The 27424-nt window shown below is 43.7% G+C and overlaps 1 protein-coding gene and 1 pseudogene across 3 annotated transcripts in view; one reads left to right on the top strand and one right to left on the bottom strand.

Annotated features, from left to right (window-relative positions):
- The window catches only part of Pax5 (paired box 5), a 194812-nt gene that overhangs the window by 68811 nt on the left and 98577 nt on the right, over positions 1–27424 (top strand). The window lies entirely within an intron of this gene.
- Positions 34–26190, bottom strand: LOC114089105 (small ribosomal subunit protein uS5 pseudogene; annotated as a pseudogene).

Genomic DNA, 27424 nt, shown 5'->3' with positions numbered 1-27424 from the left:
TTTCATGCACTTTATTTTTCTTGTATAAAACCCTTATGGTGAAGCCACAGCTGGAGCCTGGGTCCTCTGTACAGAGAACCTGGGCTGGTAGCACTGGGCTATAGCACAGCTAAGCTGTCCACTGATTCCTAGAGGGGGCAGTTGCCTGGAGATATGATCTTGGGATCTTGGGGTTCAGTCTACTCATTCTGGGAGCTGAGCATGAGTTAGAAGGGCTGGGGCTGCCACTCAAACCAGTCCGTGTGGGTTTTCACAAGATGGTCAGCGAATTACTGATAGGGAGGCTTGGTGAACACAGTCACTTTGCAGAGATCGGGGGTCAAGTAGCTGTATGTCTTAGAGATGGCATCAAAGGTGGCCTTGGCCAAATTGCCCAAGATGGCAGTGCAGTCCTTGGCAGGAGTGTAGCAGTCATCAATACCTGCCATCAGCAGCAGCTTCTTGGGCACGGGGGTCGAAACAGTGCCATTGTCTCTGGGGGCAGGGATGAGGTGCGCCAGCACAGAACCACAGCGTCCTGTCACCTTGCAAGGGACAGTGTGGAGCCTGCCAGTCTTGTTCCCCCAGTCTCCTCTTTGCACAGGAACAATGAAGAACTTGGCCAGGATGATGGCCTCTTGGACAACAGTGGCTAACTCCTTGGAGCACTTAACTCCCAGGCCAATATGACCATTGTAGCCCCCGATAGCAACAAATGCCTTGAACCTCACCTGCTGGCCAGCACAAGTCTGCTTCTGTACAGGCATGATCTTAAAAAACCTTTTCCTCCAGGAAAAAGCCAATGATCTCAGACTCGTTGATGGGCAGAGAGAAGAGAAATATTTCCTCCAGGGCCTTGATCTCAAGTCCTTGACCAGCAGCCCCACTTGGTGATGGGGATCCTTTCCTTATCTTCAGCCTTGCCTCCACGAACCCCTCAGCCACCACTGATGCCTTCCCACCCTCATCAATGATTGGGACCTTGTTCTCCTTGGAAGCCACCCATTCCAGGGCCACCAGGGCTTCTAGGTTCTTCCATTGGACCAGCCTCATCCACCGTTTGGTATTTCCCAGAGAAGATGCCATAAATGCATTGTTTTAGTCCCTGCATGGGATTGCTGTGATTAATGTGTATTCATCGCTTACCACGTGCCTGGCCCTATTTTTAGGAGAACCACAGTGGCCCCAGCTCCTTATCAAGTTGCAACAGTTCCTGCCATCCCATTGTGCAGTCAGAACAGCTGAGGTCAGGTGAGGTTAGTGCAGTGGCTTAGCTAAGGGCACACAGTAAAGTGGAGCTAAGATTGGAAGCCAGGTGCCTGGCTCCAGAACCAAGCTGTCCACTGATTCCTAGAGGGGGCAGTTGCCTGGAGATACGATCTTGGGATCTTGGGGTTCAGTCTACTCATCCTGGGAGCTGAGCATGAATTAGAAGGGCCGGGGCTGCCACTCAAATCAGTGTGGTCTCTGGAGGGATAAGGAGAGGTCTAGGGTGGTGACAGTCCTATTCGTCTGTTCCTTTCACCCTGCTCTTCCTGTCACAGGTTATGCTCAGAGTGAGTTCCTTGCTTGCAGATAAAATGAGAAGCACTGAAAATTCTTTCCTAGGAGAGATAACTGAATTGAGGAATTGGGGCTTTTTGATCTAAAGAAGGGAAGACTTGGAGATAGGAGCAGGAAAGGAGATAGACTAAGAGAACTCTAATAGTGCAAGCTTTCAAACAAGGGAATAGGCTTCTTTGTGAAGTAGTGAACTTCCTGTCATTGCAGGCTTGCAGGTAGAATATATCCTTTGTCATATATTCAGTGTGGGAGGAGGGAATAGGGAAGAGGAGGCAACAAAACGAGAAGACCTTTGACTCTGCAGCTTCAGGGACTGAGAGGCTGTTTCCCCCACTGGAATCCTCACTAGGGTGGGCAGAGAGCATCAGCCAGGGCTGCAGGGGCCACCACTTTGACCAGCAAAGCTGCAGGCTCCGAGGTCTTGGGGGCCAGTGAGTAACACCAGCTCCTCCAGTGTACAGAGCAGGGCTTTGGTTTCAGGCAAAGATGCCAGGGCCAGAGGTCTGGATATTGGTGGCTGCTGTCAGCCCCACTGCCTGCAGACAGTTTCCTGCATCCTCTGCCTGCGAGTTCAGTACCAAGTCCCTCTGGGAAGCATGAAGAAGGAGGTGATTAAACAGACCTGTGTCCTGCTGACAGGGGCCACAGCTTGGGGTGTATGGGGCTGGCAGAGTGTGATGAGTAACTGAAGATCACTAATGATCTCCAAGGACCTCTGACACAGTTCCTGACTCACAGTTACCCTGCAATGCCGAGTTTATCTTAATTGTTACCGACATGTAGCAGATGTGGAAACTGAGGCAGGGAGAGATTCATCAGCATGCCCCAAATGATATGCTCAGTAAGATGGCCACATTCTCCATTCCTTGCCTTCTGTGAGTGTAGACATGCCTCTGGTGTCAGCTCCCTGTCCCTGCAGGTAGAGACACCTCCTGATTGATTCTCGCAACTATTCATTGAGGACCTCCTTTATGCCAGTACTATGCTAAGTCCTGGGGAATTGGCAGCAAGAAAATAAAAAGAAAAAAGAAAGAAAAAAGACATGGTTCCCAGCACTGACCTGATAGTGATGGAGATAGATATCAACACACAGATATCAACACAACACCACCAGTCACAGTGGTGGGGGAACAGAGGAGAAAGGAAGAGTTAGGTGGAAGGAGGTGGTCATTACTGATAGTTACAGTGTGATGGAGCTCTGAGGAGAGGACCAGAGTGTGATGAGAATGGAGAGTGGGACCTTGGCTAGGTGGGGATTCCAGAGCATGTTTCTGAGGAAAGCCAAAAGTGGTAAGGTGGTAAAGTGTGTTGGGAACAGTGTCCCAGGCCGAGGGAACAGCCTGCACAAAGACCTGAGGCTGCAAAGTCCTTGATCCAGTAACCACAAGATGTCCCACGGGGCTGGTAGGCTTGAGAGGTGGGAAGTGGTATGTGGGACAGTTATCGAGGTGGGGCATGAACATGAAGGGTCAGGATCAGGGCCTTGGGTGGTGTCTTGAGAGGAAGAAGGCTGCACAAAATTTTAAACTAAGGGAATCAGGATCTAATCCAATAGAGATTAGTAGATTATTCTGATTGCTATAAAGAGACTCGGATGGTTGGGGGACTAGGAGACTGTTGCTAAAGTACATGCAATGTCACTGTACCCTTAGAGTCGGTTACCTGCCTGTCTGGGGCTGGCCTGTTTCGTTGGTCCATGGTATTGCCCAGGAATCATGGCCCCATGATGCACTGCTTCTCCCCTTTCTGTCTGTTCTCCTACCTATCCCTGCACCCAACTCTAAAAAAGCCCCTTGGGTTACGAGAGTTGAGCTCAAATTTGATCCTGAACTTTCTGATGACTAAAGTAAGATGGGAAACACAATCATTTGTGTGCTTATTGTCCACTGAGTGAAATAGGCCAATTCTTCAAAGGAAGCCATTTTTTTAATGTTTTATTTTTAAATTTGTTCTGATTAGTTATACTGACAGTAGAATGTGTCTTGACACATTGTACACAAATGGAGCACAACTTCTCATTCCTCTGGCTGTACAGGGTGCAGAGTCACACCAGTAGTATATTTATACATGTATATAATGTCCATCTCATTCCACTGTCCTTCCCACCCCCACACCTACACCCTCCCCTCCCTCCCCTCTGAATAATCCAAATTTCCTTCATTCTTCCCTATCCCCACCCCCCATTACAGATCAGCATCCACATTTGGCCTTTGGTTTTTTGGGTTTGGCTTATTTCTCTTAGCATGATATTCTTTAGCTCCATCCATTTACCTGCAAATGCCATAATTTCATTCTTCTTTAAGGCTGAGTAGTATTTCATTATGTATGTGTACTACATTTTCTTTATCCATTCATCTGTTGAAGGGCACCTGGTTTGGTTCCATAGTTTAGCTATTGTGAATTGAGCTGCTATAAACATTGATAAATGACTGAGTCACTGTAGTATGCTGATTTTAAGTCATTTGGGTATAAACCGAGGAGTGGGGTAGCTGAGTCAAAAGGGAAGCCATATCTTTTTCTGACAGAATGGAAGGAAATTTTCACATGGGTTTCCAGTGGAGGCCCTGCAAGGCAATGGCCACAGTCCTCCATGATACACTTAGAGGTCCTGCAACAGATTTTGCCGGGCTCTGTCTTATAGGTGAAAAGAATGATCACATGCCAATCTGTGCATTTCTGTAGGGGCTGTGACCATGGGGCTCAAGAATGCAGCCTTTTGGGGCTGGGATGTGGCTCAAGCAGTAACGTGCTCGCCTGGCATGCATGGGGCACTGGGTTCGATCCTCAGACCACATAAAAATAAAGATGTTGTGTCCACCGAAAACTAAAAAATAAATATTAAAAAGTTCTCTCTCTCTCTCAAAAAAAAAAAAAAAAAAAAAAAGAATGCAGCCTTTGTAAAAGCTCAAACTTAAACTAAGAAAACGCCAGACACTCAGAGGCAGCTCTTCCTAGATTCTCCCATTTGATGCTCCAGGAAGATGGGCTTGTGGCTTTGAGATTCATCTCTATTATTCAAAGGCTACCCTGGGAACTCCCTCTCCCAACTGGAGAAGTTTCCAGTGATAGGAAGGTGTCTCAGGCGCCCAGCTCCATTGCACAGCCCTTGATGACGAGAATCTGGTTGACTTCTCTGATGAGGGCTTGGTGCATGAGGACAGGGGGATGTTGATGGCAGGAAGAGTCCTGTGTTTTGGAGATTAAAGAAGCAGATGGTAGGCAGGATGTGCTTTTGTTCTGACTTCCCAGTTTTCTCCATACCGTGGTACAACATGGAAGATGCTGATATTTATGTGACACAGTTTACCAAGGATGCTCATGATGGAGATTGCTGTCCTTCAGGCTTTTGCTTTTCCAAGTCCCACTGGTCACTCGAAGGCCAAGAGGTTCTAATATCTCAGCACACTATTTGAGAGACCCTGCTTTTGAGAGCAGTAGGAGTTGGACATGGGTGGGGCTTTGACTTTTCTCCCTCATTCCTCCTGTCTAGGGTGGCCAACCTCAGGAAAATAGACAAGGGACTACTTTGGGTATCTGAGCAAGTTCCCAAAGACTCACCCCACGTCTTCCCAACTGTTTCTGGGATTCTTTGAAAACCTGAGCCAGGAAGCATTTTATAGACCAGAAGAGACCTAAGTGAAACTTCTGGTATGTTCCCTCTATATATGAGAGCTCTGTCTAGCACTGGCTTACCCACCTAGGGATAGGTGGAAAAGACGGACAGAGAGAGGACATGGCTGGACCTGCCCATGAAGTAGGCCTGGCTTGGCCTAGTTGATACCTGAAAGCTTGAAGTTCCAGAGGAAAACGGCAAAGCACAGCGACTTGGCTCCCAGTGAACACGGCTCAGGGAATGTCCTCAACTCTGACCTGGAGGATGATGGCTCCTCCATGACAGGGAGCCACAAGAGGGTGGAGGGAAGGGCAGAACCAGGAGGAGAGGGCAGGAGTTCTTGTCCCAGTTCTTCCCAGCATGAAGAGAGGGGGTGGGGGGTAAAAATAGCTTCCTGAACACTGAGATGCTACAGCACAATTTAACTCGTGTGTAATCTTCTCTTTGAAATGAGACAGTGACATGGAGAATTCTGGAATTCTTGCTTCCTAGATCTCTAGAGGTTCCAGGCACCTCTACACTAGCCCCGCTCTCCCTTATCCTTCCATCGCCATCATCTAAAGTGACCCAAAGGTGAAAATTACATGAACTCTCTGTGGCCTCAGCCTTCTTTGCTTTGCTGCCCAGACTTGCTCTGGAATACCCATTTGTTCCTAAGTGACTTAAAATATATGCTAAACACTGAGTATTCTTTGTCTCCTTGAGGATCAAGCACAGGAGTGGCTTCCCAAGGAAACTCACTGTGCCTGTTCCATAAGACTTTGGAGGACACTGAGCAATGTGACATGGTATAAAAGCATGGGGCGCCTAGGCTGTCATGATGGCTCTTGGGTCAGTCTCTCTGGGCCGTGGTTTTTGTACTCGGGGTGGCAGATGGGACTGGGTAATCCCTGAGACCCGTTCAGGCTCTAACATTCTGTGAGGGATAAAACCAGTTGGAAACCCATCTCTTACTTTTATTTTGACTTGTTTACAGTTTTTCCTCCTGTCTGTTTTACTCTTTCTGATGACAGGCAAATTCTGTGTATGTGGGGTTTAAAGATTACAAGTGAATTGTCAAAGAGCTGCCTGCATCTTGCTGGGATGTTCTTTCATTCATTTATTCATTCATTCATCCAAGAAATTTTTACAGATATGCCATGTCAGTGACATTGACCACCTGTGCTGTGCTGTGTGGCATACAGTAATAGCAATTGATGCTGCCAGAGGCACTGCATGAGAATTGACTTTGGGTAGAGATGCTTCCCTCAAGCAAGGCTAAGCAACACTTGCAATTAAAAAAAGGACAAAAGAATAGATAATTCCAGTCTGACAGCTTGTTTGGTTTTAAGGGCGCACTGGAAATTTGGCTCAAGGAGTTTGGTAATTCACAAAGCTCCTAAAAATAACAACAATAATAAGAAAACCTTATTGGTTTTTAAATTTTTTTTTTAAAGAACGCACATTTCTGATTCTGTTCACAAGGTTGGAGCTACTACAGGCTCTCCTCCCATTTCAAATAATAGAAATATTGAATCAAGTATAACAATAATATATTACACATTCATATACATATACATTTATATGGTTAGAAGAAAGAGGGACATTCATAGCGGATGGAAATTAAGAGGGCTCTCAAACTGGGTGTGGTGGTACACTCCTATAATACCAGCTATTGGGAGGCAGAGATAGGAGGGTCACAAATTCAAGGCCAGCCTTGGCAACTTAGTGAGACCCTGTCTCAATATAAAATAAAAAGGCCTGGGGATGTAGCTCAGTGGTAAAGCATCTCTGGGTTCAATCTCCAGTACTAGGGGTGGGGCAGTGGGGAGGGAGTTCAGAGTCTGAGCTTTAATTGCATGAACTAATGTCCTGGTGGGCCAGAGAACTAGTCCTAGATACAGTCCTAGTGAATAGGGGTTGGGGTTTTGATGCTGAAGTTGGGGCAGAAGATGTGGCCTTAGACCTATGTGATATGAGAGTTAGAAGTGAAACCCCTGGGAACAACTGGATACCTGGATAGCCAGCACTGTCTGTGAAGTGGGCACAAGATCATTTTTACCTTCTGGCCCAGGGAAGCAGTAAGGAAATTTGAGTTCCCAAGGGATTCAGAATAGAATAAAAGTTTCCTATGAGAAGTTGAAATCTTAAGCCTCTGACACCTACATACAGGTGTGGCATCTCACTTTATATTTTGTATAAAAAACCCACGAATAGAAATTAATATAAAAGCTGGACTCGTCAGTGATATTCCTGAGGTGCACCTAGACACCTATGAAAAATTCTCACCTGGATCCTTCTACAATTTGTTGTGCACAACATGCAGACAGAATAAGTGATAACTACTAAATATGAGCTCACAATTAAAAAGATGCAGATGTCTTGAGGAAATGATGACAAGTCAGAGGACGCAACTAGGATGATTAATACTCCAGAAGCCTAAAATAACAGACAATTTAAAAGAGATAAAAAATGATTAAAGAGATTAAAGGAGGACTGGAAACCATTACAAAAGAGAAAACATCATAAAAAAAGAAGCTGAAATAAACCTTATAGCCATTGGAATTAAAAGTTCAATCAACAAGTTAAGTACTAGAAAAGAAACTACTGAATAGAAAATTAGTTATTTGAGAGACAGAGTTCAGGAAATTGCCAGAAACATGGGAAAAAAAAAACCTGAAGAGTTTGGCAATATGAAAGAGATGTTAAGAGATAAAACAAAATAACTTGACAAACTTCAACATGCATGTAATAGTTGGACTAGAAAATAAAATAGAAGAAAGGGAGGAGAGACAATATTTGAAAAAATAATGGTAAGGATTTTACAAAACAGAACAGTTGCATGACATGTATCAGTAGATTGAAAGGCATATTAAATCCCAAGCAAGTTAAATAAAAATAAATAAACATGTAGGCAAAATCATAGTGAAATTAAAGAACATCAAAGACAAAGAGAAAATGATGAAAGCAACTTAGAGGGTAAGTGTAATGTTTAAACTGATGAGATACTTTTTTCATCATCATTAGGAGTCAGATGATATTAGAAAATATCCTCAAGAGTTAAGAGATAGTAATAATTAACTTAGTTGATCATTTAATAGTGAAGGCAAATAAGGACATTTTCAGACAAAGCCATAGTTTACCACTCACGGACTCTTGCTGAACTGCTAAGTAATGTAAGAAAGATATGAGAGATGTCATTTCCGCTCCAACAAGTGAAGAGCTTAGAAGTTGTCTCTCCCATCTTTACAATAAGAAATAAAGCTGGAAAATCATTGGGGAAAAAATGGAAAATCAACATGTTTTCTTGACCCATTATTTAATTGAGGTTGCAGGGCAAACAGCTGCTCCAAAATCTGGAGAGGGATAAGAATACAGAGTTATGGCTGAAATCTGCAAGATCAACATAACTCTCCCACTGAAGGCTTGCCTACTTCAAATAGTGGCTACTTGACTGATCACAAACAGTTTTTAATGGGAAGTTAGGTAAGAAAAACACAATGTAAGAAGAGACAAAGTAAGCATCAGACCCAGACCTGGATAGGACACAGACTTTAGAATTATTAGGGGATTAAAAAAAAAGCTCGAATACTATGTTAATGGATGTAAAGGAGAAAGTATACAACAACAGTATACAAGAACAGATGGGTGACAGAGCTGAGAGATGAACACTCTAGGAAAGGATCAAAAGGAAATGCTGGAAATAACACAGGAACAGAAATGAGGAATGTCTTTGAGCTCATCAGTAGACTGGACACAGCCACAGACAAAATAAATAAGCTTATATCAAGAAAAAGCTCCAAAACTGAGCTGCAAAGAGAAAAAAAAAGATGAAGAAATAATCCACCTTCACCCCAAACAAAAAACAATCACAGGACAGCCAAGACCATGGGATAATTTTAAGAGGAATTTCATATGGATACTTAGAATGCAAGGGGAAGAGAAAATGAAGACATTTTTTAAAAGAAGTAATGGTTGGGAATTTTCCAAAATTAATGACAGAGATGGAACCACAGATGAAGGAAACTCCGAGAATTTCAAGGAGGATAAATACCTACATATCTATGTGGAGGCATATCATAGCTGAATGTCAGAAAATCAAAGACAAAGCGAAAATCTTGGAAAAAGTCAGAGGTAAAAACAAAAACAGAGAAAACCCATCTTATTTACATTCTTATTCTTCAGAGTAATTTCTTGTCAGAAACCATGCAAGCAAGAAGAGAGTGGAACAAAATGTCTAAAGGGTTGAAAGCTGAGACCACCAGTTTAGAATTCTGTATCTTAGAAAACTATTCTTCAACAGCAAAGGATAAAATAAAGACTTTCTTAGTCAAAACAGAAATGGAGAGGATTCATCACTAGCAAACCTGACCTTCAAGAAATGCTAGAAGTACTTTAGGAAGAAGAAAAATGAGATGGGTCAGAAGTTTGGATCTACACCAAGAAAAGAAGAGAGCTGGGTGCAGTGGTTCACACCTGTAATCCCAGAGACTCAGGAGGCTGAGACAGGAAGATCACAAGGTTGAGGCCAGCCTCAGCAACTTAGTGAGGCTCTAAGCATCTTTGTGAGACTCTGTCTCAAAAAATAACAAAATGGGCTGGGGTTACAGCTCAGTGGTAGAACACACCTGGGTCCAATCCCAGTACCCCCCCCCCAAAAAAAAAACTCCCCAAAAACCCCAAAACAAAAACAGGAGTCTGAGAAGGAATGGATGAAGGTACAATGAAATTTTGTATTTTTTCTTAATTAATTTGAAAGGTTCACTGTGTAAAGTTCTAAAAGTAACATTGTAAGGGGTGATTAATATACATAGATAAGTGAAATGAATTGCAATGATGCTATAAGGGGTGGGGAAGAGGAAAAGGAATATTCTATTGGAAAGTACCTGTACCACCATTGAAGAGGAGTAATGTTATTTGAAGGTGAACTTAGATTAGTTACAAATATATGTTGTGAATTCCAGAGAAAGTAATTAAAAAACCTTAAAAAAAAAAAGAAGTATAGCCAGGCACCATGGTGCACTGCACAACTGTAATTCCAGCAGCTCAGGGGTTGATATAAGTAAAAACATGAGGCAGGAGGATAACAAGTTCAAAGCCAACCTCAGCAACTTAGTGAGATCCTGTCTCAAAATAAAATAAATACATAAATAAAAAAGGATGTGGCTCAGTTGTTGGCACCCCTGGGTTCAATCCTTGGTTCAAAAAAAAAAACAAAAACAGAAGCATAAATGAAATGTTAACAGGAGAGACAATATGGAATAATATGATGCTCATTTAAAACTAGAAGAGGAAGAAAGAGAGGCGGAAAAAAAGGAGCAAAGAACATTAACAGTAGACGTTAATCCAATTATATCAATAATCACTTTGATTGTAAATGGTAATTCATATTTATACCCTTTTATACAAGACAGATTGTCAGAGTTATTAAAGAAACATGGAACTCAACTATATGTTGGCTACAAAAAAGACATGAGGACTGGGATAGAGCTCAGTGGTGGAGTGCTTGCTTAGCACGTCCAAGCCCTGAGTTCCCTCCCTGGCACTGGAAAAAAGGAGGAGGGTATAAAATACAGAAGGAGAGGATGAGATTTAAGAAGCAACGATAACCAGATACATTGATAAATAAAGGATAATATAAATAGGATTATACAGTAGGGATAATTGGCTGTCAAAATAATGACTAGTGTTGTGGGTATAAAAACAAAGTAGAAAAAGAGACAAGAAAGGGGTTGATGGAAGTAAAAACATTCTACGATTCTCATATTTCTAAGGAGGAGGAGGGTAGATATATTGATAAACTTTTGATAAGGTAGGTCAAGGAACAAACTAAGAGTACCCACTAATGCTCATTACTATACATAATAACAGAATGTATAAATAAAATTAAAAATTGATAAGTAAAAGCAAAATATGGTTTCAAAATCTGTGTTTAAACCCTAAAAACAAACCTTCTTCCAAACCAGAAGAAGCTAAAAGAGGGTACTCCAGTGGAAGACAGAGAAGAAGGAAAAAAATGAGGAAAAAGAATGGTCAACGAAAAATGAAAAAATAGGTAGTAGAGGGTAGACATAAATACGAGCATTTGAGCAGTTTCAGTAAGTAGATTAAAAATTTTACATAATATAGAAGAGATATAAAATAACCAAAACCTATAAATACGCTGTTTATAGGAAAATAGCCTAAAAACAAAATGGTAGTGAGCCAGGCGTGGTGGTGCATGCCTGTAATACTAGTGACTTGGGCGCTGAGGCAGGAGGATCACAAGTTCAAGATTAGCCTTGGCCACTTAGTGACACCTTGTCTTGGAATAGAAAAATAAAAATAAAAAGGGCTGGGAATGTAGCTCAGTGGTAGAGTTCAATCGCTTGTATTGGGGGGAAAATGGTACTGAAAAGTTACAGGCAACAAAATAGAAAAGTATAGACCAGGTGATAATTACCAAAAAATGTGATTGAGCAATGTCACTATCAGTGGAAATAAGCTCTAAGGCCCATAGCACCCTCAAAGACAAAGGGATTATTACTTAATAATAACAAGAACAATTCATAGGAAGATGTGGCAATCCTTAACTTGTATATACTTAGCAACAGAGCCTCAAAATATTTAGAGCAAAAATTATCAGTGGTCGGGCATGGTGACACATGCCCATAATCCCTGAGACTCAGGGGCAGAGGCAGGAGGATTGCGAGTTTGAGGCCAGCCTTAGCATGTTAGTGAGACCCTCAGCAAGTATTGAGACCCTATCTCAAAATAAAAATAAAAAGGACTGGGGATGTAGCTCAGTGATAATGTGTCCTTAGAGTCAATCTGCAGTACAAAAAACAAAAGAAAGAAAGAAAGAAAATCAATGAATAAATCCCATGAAATTTTGAGGAATTTTTTTTTTAACATTTATTTTTTAGTTGTAGTTGGACACAATACCTTTATTTCAGTTATTTATTTTTATGTGGTGCTGAGGATAGAACCCAGAGTCTTGCACATTCTAGGTGATCGCTCTACCGCTGAGCCATAACCCCAGCCCCTTGAGGAACTTTAATACACCCCTCCTATTAATAACTAGCTCAAGCTGACAAAAATTGGCAAGGATATTTGTTAAGATTTGCATAACATACTGAACAAGCTTAACAAAACACACATAAAAAGGGCAACAATTGGTGAATACCTATGCTTTTTGACCACACATGGGACACTTAAAATATACTAGGTGCTAGCTGTGAAAGCAAGTCTTGACAATACCAAAAATCCATGTCACAGACTATGTTCTTTGATCATGATGCAATAAAATTAAAAATTGATAATTAAAAGCAAAATATGGTTTCAAAATCTGTGTTTAAACCCTAAAAACAAAACGGGTCAAAATAAGAAATCCTAATGGAAATTATAAAGTACTAGAGCTCAACAACCAAAAAAATCACCCTACTGCATATCAAAATTTGGTTGATGAAGCTCAAGTGGTACTTAAGAGAGATGTATAACCTTAAATGCATTTTTTTTAGAAATAAAAGATTAATAGCTAAGCAACAACTCAAGAAGTTAGAAAAAGAGCTTCAGAGTAAATTTCAGTAGTACAATGATTTGCAAAAAATTCACATAATAAATAAATACTAAATAAAAACAAAAGACTATCTTGCCTAGTCTGTCTCTGCTACTAATGTTAAGGGCTAATTAATGAAAGAAGAATGTCTAGACTGTGTTCTTTAAAATAGCAGTGGGTAAATATTTATAGCTAGAACATTTGGGGGCAGACATAGAAATCAAAATGGATTGGTCATTTCATAAATCATACCTTCATAGTTATAAAAGTGATAGCTCAGGAAACTGAGGCAAAGGGACATGAAGATCAACAGGAGCATTAATAAGAAAGATCTAGGTGTTTTATTTGGCTGTGCACCCAACCATGTGGCTGTCAGTGAAGGCAAACTCTGAACTGTTCTCCTTTGGGTTGGCCACCCTACTCCCTAGAGGGATTCAGGTGGCCATCTCACCTTAAGAATGATGTTGACTAATTGGAGCATGACCAGAGGAGGGAACCAGGGACTAGACCAGTAGCTAACATTTTCTAAGTACTTAGTCTGTGCTGGGAACTGTGCCGAGCTCTTTCTGTACCTTCCCCCCAGCCATGCTCTGGGGATAGGCAGTGTAAAGATATTCCCATTTACAGGTGAGAAAACTGAGAGAAGAGAGGACAGCAACTTGTCCAAAGACACACAGATAGAAGCCAGATCTGAAGCAAGGCAGAGTCCAGGGCCTGTACCTTGGTCCCCTTTTTATCCTGCTGGCCATTTATACCACTCCACTTCCCCAACTCCAAACCCGTCTTGTAAGGAACTTGTGGATGAGCTGAGCTGTCTGGTCTGGAGAACAGAATGCTCAGTGGACACCAAGAGTGAGGTCTGATCTTGGGGGGGCACCAGGGGAAGCTAAGCAGAGGTGGGCTCCTTTTCGATCCATGGAGCAGAACCAGGACCTGGTGGAAATTAGAGGTAGCTTTCCTCTCTTCTATTTTGGAGAAAAGATGGATTTGTTGATTCTTTCCTGAGGTCCTGACTATGAAACAGAAGAAATGAATTCACTGAAGACCATCACTGAGTCCAGCTCAATGTTTGTGTGTCTAAGAAGGTCCAGGTAGTTTTAGGGTCAGGCAGGGGATTGGCATTGCTCATTTTTGGCTCACTGGAAGGCTGGACAGCGTTAACCATCTGTTGGTTATAGCAGTCCTGAGGCTCCTGGAAAGACCTGGCTCTTTAAGACAAGAGTATAAAAGACGATGAGATGGGAGTTTCAGAAGGGAGCTTAGGGTTTTGAGATCTCAGAGGTCGATCAGCTCTAAATGAGAGGATAAAGCATTATCTTTGGCCATCCATAGGGCTGAGGCTGGGGCATGGATATCAAGGCCAAGGGGCTCATTGAGGTCAAGGGCAGGTGAAGTGGGAGGTCTGGAGGAAGGGGGATCTTTCAGGAGGGAAGTGGGAATTTCACTAACAGTATGTGGAGCTGGTTGGCCTGGGCAGATGGTGTGGAGATCTGAGGAGGAGATGCTGTGGCAGAGAGCCAGGGTGGCCTAGAGATGGCACTGGGGAACAGTGAGCTTGCAGAGTGTCCTGAGGACAGGGGGAGGTGTGCTTCCCATTAGAGATACCCATGTCAGAGACCCATGTCTGGAGGACTGCTTGAGGCAGTGCAGGCTTTGGAAGCAGCTGCTTGTGACTTTGCAACCTGTTGTGTTGGTTCTGAGCCTCTTGGGAGACGCTGGCAATGACAGTGATTGCAGGCATACCTCTGGGGTTCCTGTGGTTCTCCCTGTAGTCCTGAGTTTGAGCTCGCTGGTTACCATCGCCTCCCCAACAGGCATTAGCTTCCTTTGTGTATGAAGTTTTTATATTAAGCCTACAGTGTTACCAATGCTTGAACTTTGATTTTCTTGCATGTAAAATAGGGATTATAACAGTGCCTGTGTTACAGGAGGCCATACTGATTAAATGATGGGCACAGAGAGCTTAGCAGAGGGTTCAGCACATCAGAGGCACTCCATAATGTTATTTTTATTGTTGTTATTGTTATTATTATTAAGGAACATTTTGTCACATGGGAGGTTCCCAGGGCACAGAGACAAGGTCATGGGAGAAACACAGGAAAGCCCATGTAGGTAGGCCTGGGTGGGGCAGGTAGGAAGTTGGAGAGGGGCTGGAGGGGGTTTTCATCAGGGAGGCCTGGTAGCCAGGAATTGTCTGGTGGGGTCAGGGAGGAGAGAGATTAGAGGCTCTGTTTGCCTGCAGCGGCAGAACCTTTGTGCTGCAGAGTGGCTGGGAACTTTCTCCTCCCCAGGTTTCCTCTGATTTCTGGTTACAGATTACACAGGCAAATGAGCTCAGGCTTCAAGGGGGAAATCCCATTAAAGCAATCAAAATAACAATTTGTATCACTTTTAGAACTTCTGCCTGAGGAGCTAAGACGTCTTTGTAATAAATTATTAATTCCAGTTGTACTATAAGAATTTTCCCCTGAAAACAAACACATTCATGTTTTCTTTTTTTGTGTAACAGAGGACAGGAGTTTTCCAGCCTCCTCTATCTGCCTCAAAGGGGGAAATGAGGGATGAAATCCCAGACTCTGGTATACCTGATGGACCAGCCCTGCAGAACCTGGCATCTCCTTCCTGGAGGAAGGGATGGGGCCATGTTCTCAGGGACACTTTGGTTCAGGATGCACTGTGTCGCCTGGTCCTGGAATCTGATGCTGCTCATGAGAAGCACTCAGTGGATGTTATTGATCATTATAATTTATGTCTTCAAGAAATGTCTGAATGATAGAGATGAGGTTCCCACACACACAGAGCTTATAATCTGGGGGTTGCACATGAAATGGGAGGGCAGAGGGTAAGTGAGAGGTTGCTAAGTGGAGTGGTAGAAAGGGAGGAGGATGAGCAGAAGTGTGAAGATATGTGTATGTGTGTTCTGCCTGGGAAGGGGATAGGTTCAGGTGGCCAGAGGGTGAAGTATGGTAGGGATATGGGGGATGATTCTGGAGAGCCCAACACATACATAACATGCATATGTAGGCTTTACTTATTTTATATATATATATATAAATACACATGATTTAATGAAATTAGATATATAAACCTGGAAAGTGCATATAGTTAAATATTTCTGTTATCTCATTTAATCCTCATAACAAACCCTTTCAGGTAAGTAGCTGAGGGGATGATACTTGACCCACAGCAAAGTTTAAAGTTTTTGCATCACATTTGCCTGGCCAGACATATATGGTAGGTTTGGATACACGGTTATCACTTATCACTTTTAATAATAATATTTATAATCTTATCACCTTTAAACTTCAGCACTCATCATTCTGTGTCTGAGTATGAGGATTGGTGGCCTGGTGGGGTCACATCTGAAGCTGCTGGGAAAGGGGGCAAGCTTCCCCATGGAGCACGCTTTTAGGAACAGATGTATTAATTTATGTCAGTTTTTCTCAACAAATTCATTTACGAACAGAATCTGGGTGCCAAATTATGGCACATGGAATAAATCTAGAGAAGTCCCATAATAACTGTGCCGGGGCAGCACTGTCCTTTATCTCTGGGCTTCTGACCCTCTTTCAAATGGATATTTGGGATTCAAAAAAAAAAATCATTTCCCTCCTTTTTTGGCTCTGGGCATGGCAGACACATCATTATACCAAAAGGATGGTTAGCAGGTAAGGAGCAGAAAGTGGGCACCAAGTTTTCAAATCTGTGGCAGTCCAGGCTGTTGGTATAGTTGCCTAAAATGGACTTAACCCACAAGGGGTTCCCGGAGTCCCTGTGACCTGTCTTCAGTACCTGGTTTTCTTTTTCATTACCTGGTTAGTCAGAAAACTGTGCCTATACTCTGGGGGCAAATGTAACCTTGAAAGGAGATCCCCTCATTGCCCAAGCTCAGCCGCAGGGAAACATTCTGGGAGGACCCGACGTTGGCCATTAGATCCCTACTGGGGCAGGTTTGGGGTCACCATCTTTAGAGGTTTCAAGCTGGTGAGTGTGGGGCAGGTGCTGGCTGGTTCTAGGGAAGCTTCTTGTCTCATTGCTACAAACTGAGGTCAGCTGCTTGGATTTCTTTAGATTTCTGGCTGGTTCTCAGTAACAGCTTTCTGGCTTAAAATTCAAGCTGTCTATCTGTGCCCTGAGAGACACACATAACCATGCTCAGAGCAGCACGGCTTGCTATTGTGGAGTTCCTGTGGTTTGGGAAGCCACACCATGGCAGTTATGAGCCTTGGGGTGGAGGGAACTGCTCCCTGATGGAGCAGTGCAGTTTCCTGCATGCTCCTCTTTTAGGATGCAGTGTAGGTACAGAACCTCTCTCTAGTCCCTGACTGTATGGCTTTGTGCTAAACATTGGTCTAAGCATCTAAACACTTTGCATATATTAACTTATTTAATATTTTCAACAGCCCTGTTAAGTGGGGACTTTTATTATCTTAGTTTCACAGAAAAGGAAACTGAGGAACAGAATAGCTAAGTCACCTACCCAAGGCGATGCACTGGGAGATTGTGGTGCTGGAATTCCAAGACCGGCCCCTCTGTCTCATTCCAGGAATGGCTCAGACAACTGGACCAGCTGATAAAATTTGCTGGAAAAAAAATAGCTGTGACTTAAATATTCTATATTTTTAGGACCTATTTCTTGTTTTTTAAACAGATTTATAAATAACAATCCCTCATGACAGTCTACTTGATTTGGGTCTCTTGGCATAGATTTCATCTTAGAAGTTACTGGAATAAGCATTGGTCAAAGCTAGTTGTCCGGTGAGTTTTATTTCCTTTGTTTTTTTATGACAGAGATGGGACACCTGCCCCAAATATCTTCTAGTTCATAACCCTCAAGACTGAGCTCAATGGAGAACTTCTGAGTCTCTCATCTATAGTTCTCTGTGTTGGAAAAGACCCAAAACAATCTTCTGAAGAGATTCCTGTCCCTGTATGTAATTGTTCAGCTCACTCTGGGAGGCTCCAGCTTGGGACCCTGTCAGGCCACTGACTTAGGAGACATAAGAGTGTCATTGCCACTCCCAGCTGGGACTGTATCTGATTGATGACACAGAGTAGCTTCTCTCCTATTGTCATTAATTTGCCTCAGAGATACAATATTTAGAGAGAATTGCTTGGAAAAAATATAATCTATGTGTCTTCTGTTTATTCTAAAATTATTTTAGATCAAACTACTTTGGTAACTGGACCACCTGGATGATCTCCTTTGTGTTACTTTCACCAAGTTGCATTTTGGGGTCTGATACCTGAACCTATATAAGGGACATCCTAAAAGAGCATCTGTGGAAATCACCCCTGTATCTGGAGGGTATTCAGTGAGGTCTCTTTTTGTGGGTTTTTTTCCCCCCAGTACTGGGGATTGAACCCAGGGCTTTACACGTGGGAGGAAAGTGCTCTATTACTGAGCTAATTCCCAGACCTTTATTTTTCAATTTTGAGACAGGGTCTCACTAAATTGCTAAGGCTGGCCTGGAGCTTGCAGTCCTCCTGCCTCAGCCTCCTGAGTAGCTGGGATTACAGGTGTGCACCATTATGCCCTGCTCAGTTTGAGTTGTCAGGGGCCTGGGGAGACATCCTGCTTGGACTGAGAGTCAGTTAGACAACCTGAGTGATGGACAGTTTGCTTCTCATGAACTCTATTAAGTCACTTAGCAGGTTTCTCTTCTCCAGTTGGTAGGTAGGAGGACCAAATGCTATCCCTCCTGAGGCAAGTTTGTAAACCTCTAGCTTTGATCTTGGCTTTGGAGGCTGTGGGAAGCAGGGTCGTTGAGACTGTGGGCTCTGAAGCCAGACTGCCTGAGTTCCATCCCAACTCTATTGCATATCAGCCTCATGGTCATGGGGAGGCTACTTGGCCTCACTGAGTCTTAGTTTTTATGTTCATTTTTGGAAGCATTTTATTATCTTTGGTCCTATTTATTTATTTTATACTGGGAATTGATCCCAGGGGTGCTTTACCACTGAACTATATCCCCAGTCCTTTTAATTTTTTATTTTGAAACAGGGTCTCGATAAACAGCTTAGAGCCTCACTAAGTTGCTGAGGCTGGCCTCAAACTCGTGATCCTCCTGCCTCAGCCTCTGAGTCATTGGGATTGCAGGCATGTTGCCACTGCACCCAGCTTGTTCCCATTTTACGTTTGCCTTTTTCTGTTCTTCCTTCTGTGCTTCTCTCTCTATTTTTTTGCATCCTTGTGATCTGCCTTCAGTCTTTCCTGGAAAGTATTAGGGTATGGAAGAATGAGTGACTGGACAAAGAGAATTTATGAATTTACCAATGGCTAATTGGCACAAGCAAGTTTGGGAACACATTTGTTCCTCTCAAAGTCTTTTCTGATTTTACTATGAAAATTATCTTGCAATATTATTTTATCCTGAATCCTTACATAGTAATCCTTAGCCTTTTTTCTAGTATTAAGTAGTTTGTGAAGGTGTGGCTTTTGTGTGTGTGTGTGTGTGTGTGTGTGTGTGTTGGGGGTTGTGCCCTTGAGAATGTTAAGCTAATCCACAAACCTGGCAATGTCTTCAGTAGAGCTGAAGTAAGCAAGCAAGATCAGCTTCATTGTACCACAAAGCTCTGATTTTGGAAAGTAACTTGGGTGTGTAAAACTCCAGGCTCATGTTCTCAGGTGCCAGATGTGGCAATTTGAAAAAAAGGGTGGGAAGTGGATTTGGAACCTGTGGGATCCTAGGAGCCAGCCAGGTGGGCACTGGGGATCATCTGGGGACCCTGGTGCCCCCTGAATCCCTGTAGGCTTACACTCACCTCAAGGCCTCTGAGAAGGTAAACTTGGTCCTTCTATAGACAGACCAGAGACCCACACAGCAAGAGGATCCTGGCCATGTGACAGGGAATGGGGAGAAAAGAATGTGAAGAGGTTGGGTTGGGGGCAGGTAGAACTGAGATGGAGAAGAATAAATGGGATTGGCAGGGCTCGGGGCAAGCCTGACTTGGAGAAGGCCCTGGGAGCTGGGGGCTGAGAGCTGGGAGCCAGGGGACGGTGGGTATTGTGCTCCCTGGTGAGTGGCTGAGGCCCTTGCAGCCCCCTAGAGTAGAGTTGGCTGTGCTGAAGGCACCCAACTGGCCGCCTGGGCCTGCTGGGTTGGCCATGACCTCTCATGGCAACTGGTCTTCCTGTGCTCACCCATTCTGGGGAAAAGGCTCCACTGTGTCCAGCCACTTTTCTGCTGAAAACTTCACCTTCAACATGGGCCCTTGTAGCCACCACCTAGGTAAGATTGTACTCATGGAAAACCCACTTAAACTTTAAACTCTCTGTGCTCAGTTCCTGTATCTAGGAAAGAGGAAGAAGAACAATACCTTTCTGATCAAGTGGAATAAAGCCTAACAAAAGCTGTGGCAGCAGCTGAGCACAGCTCTTGCAGAGGAGCAGGACCCTGCATGTGTAGCCACCCCTGGATCTTCCTCAAGCCCTGCCCGGCACACCTGAGGGACTTTGGCTTTCCGTTCCTGAAAAGTTCTGTGAAGTGCCCTTTTGTATCTATGATCTTACTTGATCCCTATTAATCCATTTGTGACTTGAGGGCTGACAGAAGCTCTTACTCCCCTTTGGCTGATGAAACAAAGTGAGAACCAGAGAGATGCTGAAATATCTTCCTCCTAACAGCACGTGGTGCTTTTCCTGGAACCCAAGTTCTGATTTGGGGCCCCATGTCTTTCTACAGTGTCTCAAGCAAATTTCTCCTCCTTAGCTCCCATCTGAAAATGGTAGGAAAGGAGTGGGGATACCCCAAATACCTTCCAGCCCAGACACTGCCTGGAGCTATGAATCTGACCAAGAGGGCCTGAGCTCTTGTCCTGGGCTGGGCCATGGGACAGGCTGCTGGACACAGGTGGGCATGTGGATCAACACATCAGCTGCCTGCTGCTGGACACATTCCCCCAGAGGCTCATAACAGCCACACTGAGTGGTACAAGGGTATACAGGGCACCTCTCAAGACAGATGGGGCCTGAGGGGCCCATGGACACAAGCATGGCCCTATTCAAGTCAGACCCTGCTCATTAGCACCTGCCTGAGCAACACTTTTATTTTCTCATTCAAAAAATTTTAATAGGTAGTATATGCAAAATGGTAAAAGTTTCAGAGAATATCTGTTATATGCATGGAAAAGTCAGTCTCCTCCCATCTCTTTTCTCCCAGCCATCCTGTTCCCCTTCCAGGTGACAGTTGCTTCTGTAATTTTTAGAGATTTGCCTATAAGTATTTATAAATATAGATGTCCCCCCAACTTGGAATGGTTTAACTCAGGAATTTTTGAGTCCATTTTGGGTACAAAAAGCATAGCTGTACAGCCATTCTGTTTTTTACTTTCTGTATAATATATACAGTATTGTACATGAGCTATTCCACTCTATGTTATAAAATGGGCTTGGGTTGCTGATTTTGTCCAAGAGTAGGCTCATGTGAATGTTCTAAATACATTTATGGTAGGCTAGGTAGGCTAGGCTATGATATTTGGTAGGTTAGGTACATTTTTTACTTTCAATATTTTCAATTTACAATTGTTTTATCAAGACTTAACTCCACTGTGAGTTGAGGAGCATTTATATGCAAAATAGAGTGAGGGCTAGGCATATGTTTAAATATGTATATTTAAATATAATTCTCCCCCTTTGAAGACAAATAGCAACATACTATTTACATGCTTCTAGTTTTGCTATTTTTTAGAAACAAGCATTTCTTGCAGATTGTTCTACATCAGTAGAATACTGCTTCATTCTTTTTAACAACTACAATGGTATTTCTCTATATGGGGTATCATAATTTATTTTAAAAACTCTTCCCAATAATTTGATTTTAATATTTTTTTCTTTGTCAAAAAAGCCTGCAATGAGCATCCTTGCATACATTTATTTGTGTACAAGTGGGCCTACACCTGCAGGATAAATCCCCAGAAGTGGAATGGTTGGCTCTATGCATGCAGATTATGAATTTTAAAAGAGGGAGTCAAATCGCTCTCCAAAAGAGGTTCATATCCCTAAGTGAGGAAACCCGCTTCCCCACAGTCTGCCAGAGTGGAATATCAACCTTTAAAATATGATAGATGAAAAATTGTACATTGTGGTTTTAACTTGCATTTTTCTAAAATGTGCCACTTGAGTTGGTTTGTGTGTATCCTGCCACAACTTTTTGGAAAGCATAAGCTTTTCAGGGTACTTCCAGGGCCCGGGAGTGGCTGGAGAGGACATTGGGCAGGCGTAGGAAAGCTCCCCTTCTTTCTTTCTTTGCACTCATGCGGGGTGTTAGAGTCCATGTCTCAGGCAGGCAGCACTTTACTCTAACAGAGCTTCAGCACCGTGCACCTCAGTTGTCTCACAGCAGCTCTGGGAGATAGGTGGGGACCATCTTATTATGGAAGAAGCTGAGGCCCAGAGGAGTGGAGTAGCTTGTCCTAAATCACACAGCTAGTATCAGCAGAGCTTGAACCTGAACTTGGTTCAGCTGCTTCCTGAAAAGGATATCAGTAGCACAAATTGATCAGCAACTGGTCGCTTTATACAGTCTCTCCTTTGCTGCTCAGAACAACTCTGTGAGTGAGCATTGTTATTAGGCTTGTTCCACAGGTGGAGAAGTTGAGGCATGGAGGGCCAAGGGCTGGGTCTAAGGTGGCGGAGTAGGATCCTCATCCAGGGCATCTGCCATCAAGCCTGCAGACCCACCTGCTTTGCTGACCAGCACCCCACCCCTGTGCATTTCCTCTTTTCTGGGGGTGGGAGGGGGGTGTCCTGGGAATTGAACTCAGGGCCACTCCACCACTAAGCCCTATTTTGTATTTGATTTAGAGACAGGGTATCACTGAGTTGCTTAGCACCTTGCTTTTGCTGAGACTGGCTTTGAACTTGTGATCCTCCTGCCTCAGTTTCCAGAGCTGCTGGGATTACAGGCATGTGCCACCGCGTACAGCTGTGCATTTCCTCTTACCCCACAGGTGCCTCCAGTGTGTTTGGGAGATTCTGAGCATTTTGCTCCATTTATTCACCAGATCAGTGGTACCGACACCTTTGTGCCAGGTCCCACTTCTGTTCCTCCAGTCTGTGCCTCTGCTATTCACGCCATCCTCCCGCCACCTGGGCCCAGGATCTTCCTCTTTCATTGTATATCCTACGAAAGCTGCTGCCCTCAGGGAGCTTCTGTTCTCCTGGAGCAAAGAGTTTCTGATTCCAGGGCCTGGGCACCTCTCCAGGTCCAAGTCCAGTTCTCGCTCTGTGTCTTTCCCTCTCCTGCCCTGTTCCCTGGGACAATGGTACAGTCTAATGGCTGTTCTAGAGTTCCTGGACTTGTCTCCTGGAGACCTGCTTTCTTTCTCCAGATGCCCCCAGGGGTGTTGCTGTGGGCTCAGGGCAGGTCCCCAGGCTGCTCCTGGGGGCTTGTGTGTGCATGCACGTGATTCACCGCGCCTCACCACGCCACATGTCTTTAAAATTACGGTGCCCATTTCCTGCTGAAATAATTTCCACAAAGAGTGGCTCCTATTACCGCAAGAGGCGTGCAGACGTCATGATTTATTATTATTTATGGTCCCAGGGCCTTGTTTATGCAAGACGGGTTAGGTGCGTGCGATAGAAATGCCATTATGCAAATGACATTGAATGTCCTTACTGCGCCTAAATAATTTTTGTGTTGGACGATTAAACCTCATCTGTTATTGATATGGGCTGCAGTCGGGCTATTACAGAGTCCCAACAGTACTTACTCCCAGTAATGGGAAAATTGAGAGAGAGAGACCAACACAATTGCCTCAAGTGGGCTGTGATGGTCTGGAAGGAGTAGAACATCTCAGAGGCCCGAGCAGAGGGAGCCACTGACTCCTCAGGATAAATAAGGAAGGCAGCGCCGGGCAATAAATTAAGTCCGGGTTTGAGTGGGTGCCTTGGAGGATTTGCGGCCTTCTAGTCTCGTGATTTAGCTATTTGATTTAGTCGGGGGACTAGGCCTCATGCTGAGGGAGCTGCCAGCGTGGAGAGGAGGGGACAGAGGACGAGGGTGGTCACAATGATGCTGGGCATCCAATCTGCTGCACCCACACGATGCGGGCTCCTGCGAGCACTTGCCCACACACTCTCTTGCTTGCTCTCTCTCTCTCTCTCTCTCTCTCTCTCTTTTTTGACACAGCTGTGAAGTCCCATTTTGATCAGTGTTGATAGCTTATGAATTCCAAAATTGACAAAATTTACAGAAAAATGAGGATAATCCATCTTCCTTAGCAGCCTGTCAGGAGCTGGCCATACTTCATAATCTCCAATTACAGATGCTGTTTTCCGACATTTACATGCAGATATTAGAACCAAATGAAAATGAGAAACAAAGAGAGAATGGAAATGCAGCTATTTATATGTATAAAAGACAAACAGGTAAATTTGAGACATTTAGATTGGATTTGGGGGTCCCTCTAGGAGGCTGGAAAGAGACAGCCTTGGCAAGTGGGGTTTGAGAACAAAATGGGAAGACACGTGGCCTCAGTAGGGCTGCCTGTGGTCCGGCAGTTTGGGTTAAAGATGAATCAAGCCTGTCCCAACAACTGGGGATGCTTGCCTGGGAGTGGGGGGCTACATATAAGGACTCCCCCAGGACTCTAAGGGGCCCCTGGGGACCACCATGGCTCACTGCACCATCAAGTTCACATATACTTCACAAAAGGGTGAGTTTAGATTCTTTCACATTTAACGATAATGATTTTTTTAAATGGTGGTGATGGAATCTGCCTTTGGAGTCAGCTTTTCCTCCAAGGCAAATTTCAAAAAAGTTGGCATATTCTGGCGACAAATTGCATAAACTCCCCCTGACATGGGGATTCAGGAAGGTGCCCCTGCTTGTTGTCAGAAGGACTCTGGCCAGGTGCATAGGGAGTTGCACCAATAAACTTTTAAAATGGGATATAAATAATAAAATTAATGGGGGGAGAAGGAGCCCTGATAGATGGATCATCCCGGCTTCCTTCTCGAGGCTAGTCTGGCTGAGAGAGGAGGGCCTGGGAGGAGGCTCTGTAATGAAAATGTTCTTCCCATAAAATTGAAGGGAGAACAGGCTTGTTGCCCTCGCAGCTGTATGTGGCACTGGCTTCTGGAAAGCCAGGGATATTAATTAGCACTGCTTTGGATTAAACTCTCCCAACCATGTCGGATGGTACGATTTTTCTCTTTGTGAGCTTGACACGGGGTGGCAAGGAGAAGCCTGCCTGGATTTTCCCAGCTTCTTGTTTCACTGAATTTGTCTTTTATTTGGGGGCTCAAACCTCTTCCCCTCCTGGAAGTGAAAATGAGATACTTTGGGGTTTTTCCAGGACAGTTGGGCAGAGGGAGGCTGTTTTGTTGGTCCAGCACACACGACGGAGATGGTTGGACAGGGAGATGTGAGCATCTCGGTTGCCTTTGGCTTGATGGCTTTTGTTTGTGTGTAAAGCCTTTTCTAGCCATCAGTTTTATGTTGTTTGAGGTTTGATTTGTGGGAGAGAGGTGAAGGAAATAAAATCAGGAGGCTGAATTAATATATGTGTGTATAGGAGGGAGAAAAATGAATAGTTAAAAATCAAACTCAAATAGAGCCTTCAGGAGAAGTGTGTTTGTTTACATGTATAGTCTCAAGGCAAATGGCTTGCTTGTTTAGGTAAATTATAGGTATTAGCACAAAAAAATGATTATCATGCTTTGTTTCCTGGTCTGAAGTGCAAGCTTCATGGAATTAACACTGCAAAATGCAAACACATTTCCATAATGAAAAGCAGAGGTTCTTAAACAAAGTTAACCTTGATTAAAAGGCATATAAGCAGTGAACTGTTTCCACTTGCTAGTTTTCTCTCTTTTATGAACATTCTCTAAAATCTGGGCTTACCCAGAAGAGCTAAAACCTGAGACTAGCATTGACTTCCTTTTAATTTCTCATCTTTCTAAAAGCCAGAATGTCACCTTCGGTAAAGAACAGAGAGGGCTTGAACCAAGCCATGAGTCAGAAGCTTGATTTTTCCAATGGTGCGAACAATGCCACATGTCACCCTTTATTTCTTTATTGTTTCCCACTAATGTTAATGCTGGCATTCAATCTGGGGATGGCTGTCCTCTGAGTTTATCATATAGGAGCTCTCTGCATAAAATGAGAAGAATAAAGGATAAAAATCAACACCATCCATGGCTGAACCAATCTGGAAGCTTTTTCTAGAATATTGGTTCTTGAGCCAGGATCTAATTAATGGATAGATAAGATAGGGACCAAGAGAGGGAGAGAGTACTCATCAGGGTGGGCGTGGGGAATGACTTTAAGCAAGGATTCAGAGTTAGGAACAGGCAGGTTATCTGAAGATTAAGATGTGGGAAGATGCACCTGGTACAGCAACTGGGGTCCCCCTCTGGGCTCTATCACTTAGGAGACAATTTAGAATCAAGACAAAGAGCTCAGACTTTGGCAGAACTTGAGCTTCACCCTGCTTTGTGACTTACCCAAACCTCAGTGACCTATCTCTAAACCTCAGTGTTCTCACCTTCTAACTTGATGGGGCAAGTCATAGCGGCAGAGAGAGGTGGTTCAGAGTGCCATCCATGACCTTGGACTTTGGGGTCATACTGCTGGGGAGTTATTTGAACACATTCACATTATTTTGGTTCTTTGTGCCTCATTTTCATTGTCTGTAAATGTGAGTTAGTGACACCCCATAGGGTTGTTGTCAAGATTAAATGAATAGTGGGCTGGGGTTGTGGCTCAGTGGTGGAGCGCTTGCCTCACACGTATGAAACACTGCATTTGATCTTCAGCATCACATAAAAATAAATTAAAAAATATAAAAAGGTATTGTGTTCATCTACAACTAAAAATATATAAAAAGATTAAATAAATTTATGTACCTAGGACTGTCCCCAGAGTTTAGGACACATCCAGTGAATGCAAGCTTTTTCATTGTGATTAAGGTGTGAGAGGGTTTATTTGAGGGCTGTTGGAGTCTTCCAAATTGCAGATGGAAGAGTCTGAATTCATCACGAAGGCCTGACCCAGCCTTCTTTTTTTGGAGATTTCTGGGAATCTTCAGTGACAAAGAAGGTACTCCTTCCCCAGGGGGTCTTTGCAGAGAGCACCCCCTTTACAAAGTTTGTTCTGACAAGGAGCAGAAGAGACAGAGAGGTGGCCTTTGGCCTGAGGGGAGAGATAGAGATAGAAATAGAGATAGAGTAGCTGTTTCCAGAAGCAATGAGCTCCCCATCATAGCGACACACATTTGGTGGGTTTTAAGCATCAGGTAAAGATTAGCCTGTATGATCCCTGAACTCCTTTGGGTCCCTGAGATTTGAGGCTTACCAAATTTTTATAAGAGGCCAGGGCAAGAAAATGGCCTCCTGATTAGTCATTGCTGGAAAAGTTTCTCCTCAACAGAAACCACAGTATTTGACTCCACTTCCCTCCCTGAAGGCTTCTCCTGCTTTCCCACACTGTTGGGGAACCTTCTGGGGTATGCTACAAGGGGACCTGCAGGCTGTACACAGAACAGGTGTTGGGGAGATGAGTCATTTAAACTTTGCACATCTCTTCCTGGAGACCCCTCGATTCTACTGCAAACCCTTTTGATTCAAGCCTGGTCACAGGTCTGGAGAACCAAAAGAATAAAGAGCATGACTCATCCATGCCCAGGGTACTTGTGGATGAGTAAAAACACCTTGACATCGTCTATCCTCTCGGTGATCCCAGGAAGCACCTCTGATACCAGGCCATAGTACCTATCCCAGTCACTTAGTTCCACAGGCATTGATC

The sequence above is a fragment of the Marmota flaviventris genome, chromosome 13 (genome assembly GCF_047511675.1).
Source record: "Marmota flaviventris isolate mMarFla1 chromosome 13, mMarFla1.hap1, whole genome shotgun sequence".
NCBI classification, from domain to species: Eukaryota; Metazoa; Chordata; class Mammalia; order Rodentia; family Sciuridae; genus Marmota; species Marmota flaviventris.
This window is presented reverse-complemented; position numbering and strand designations above follow the sequence as displayed.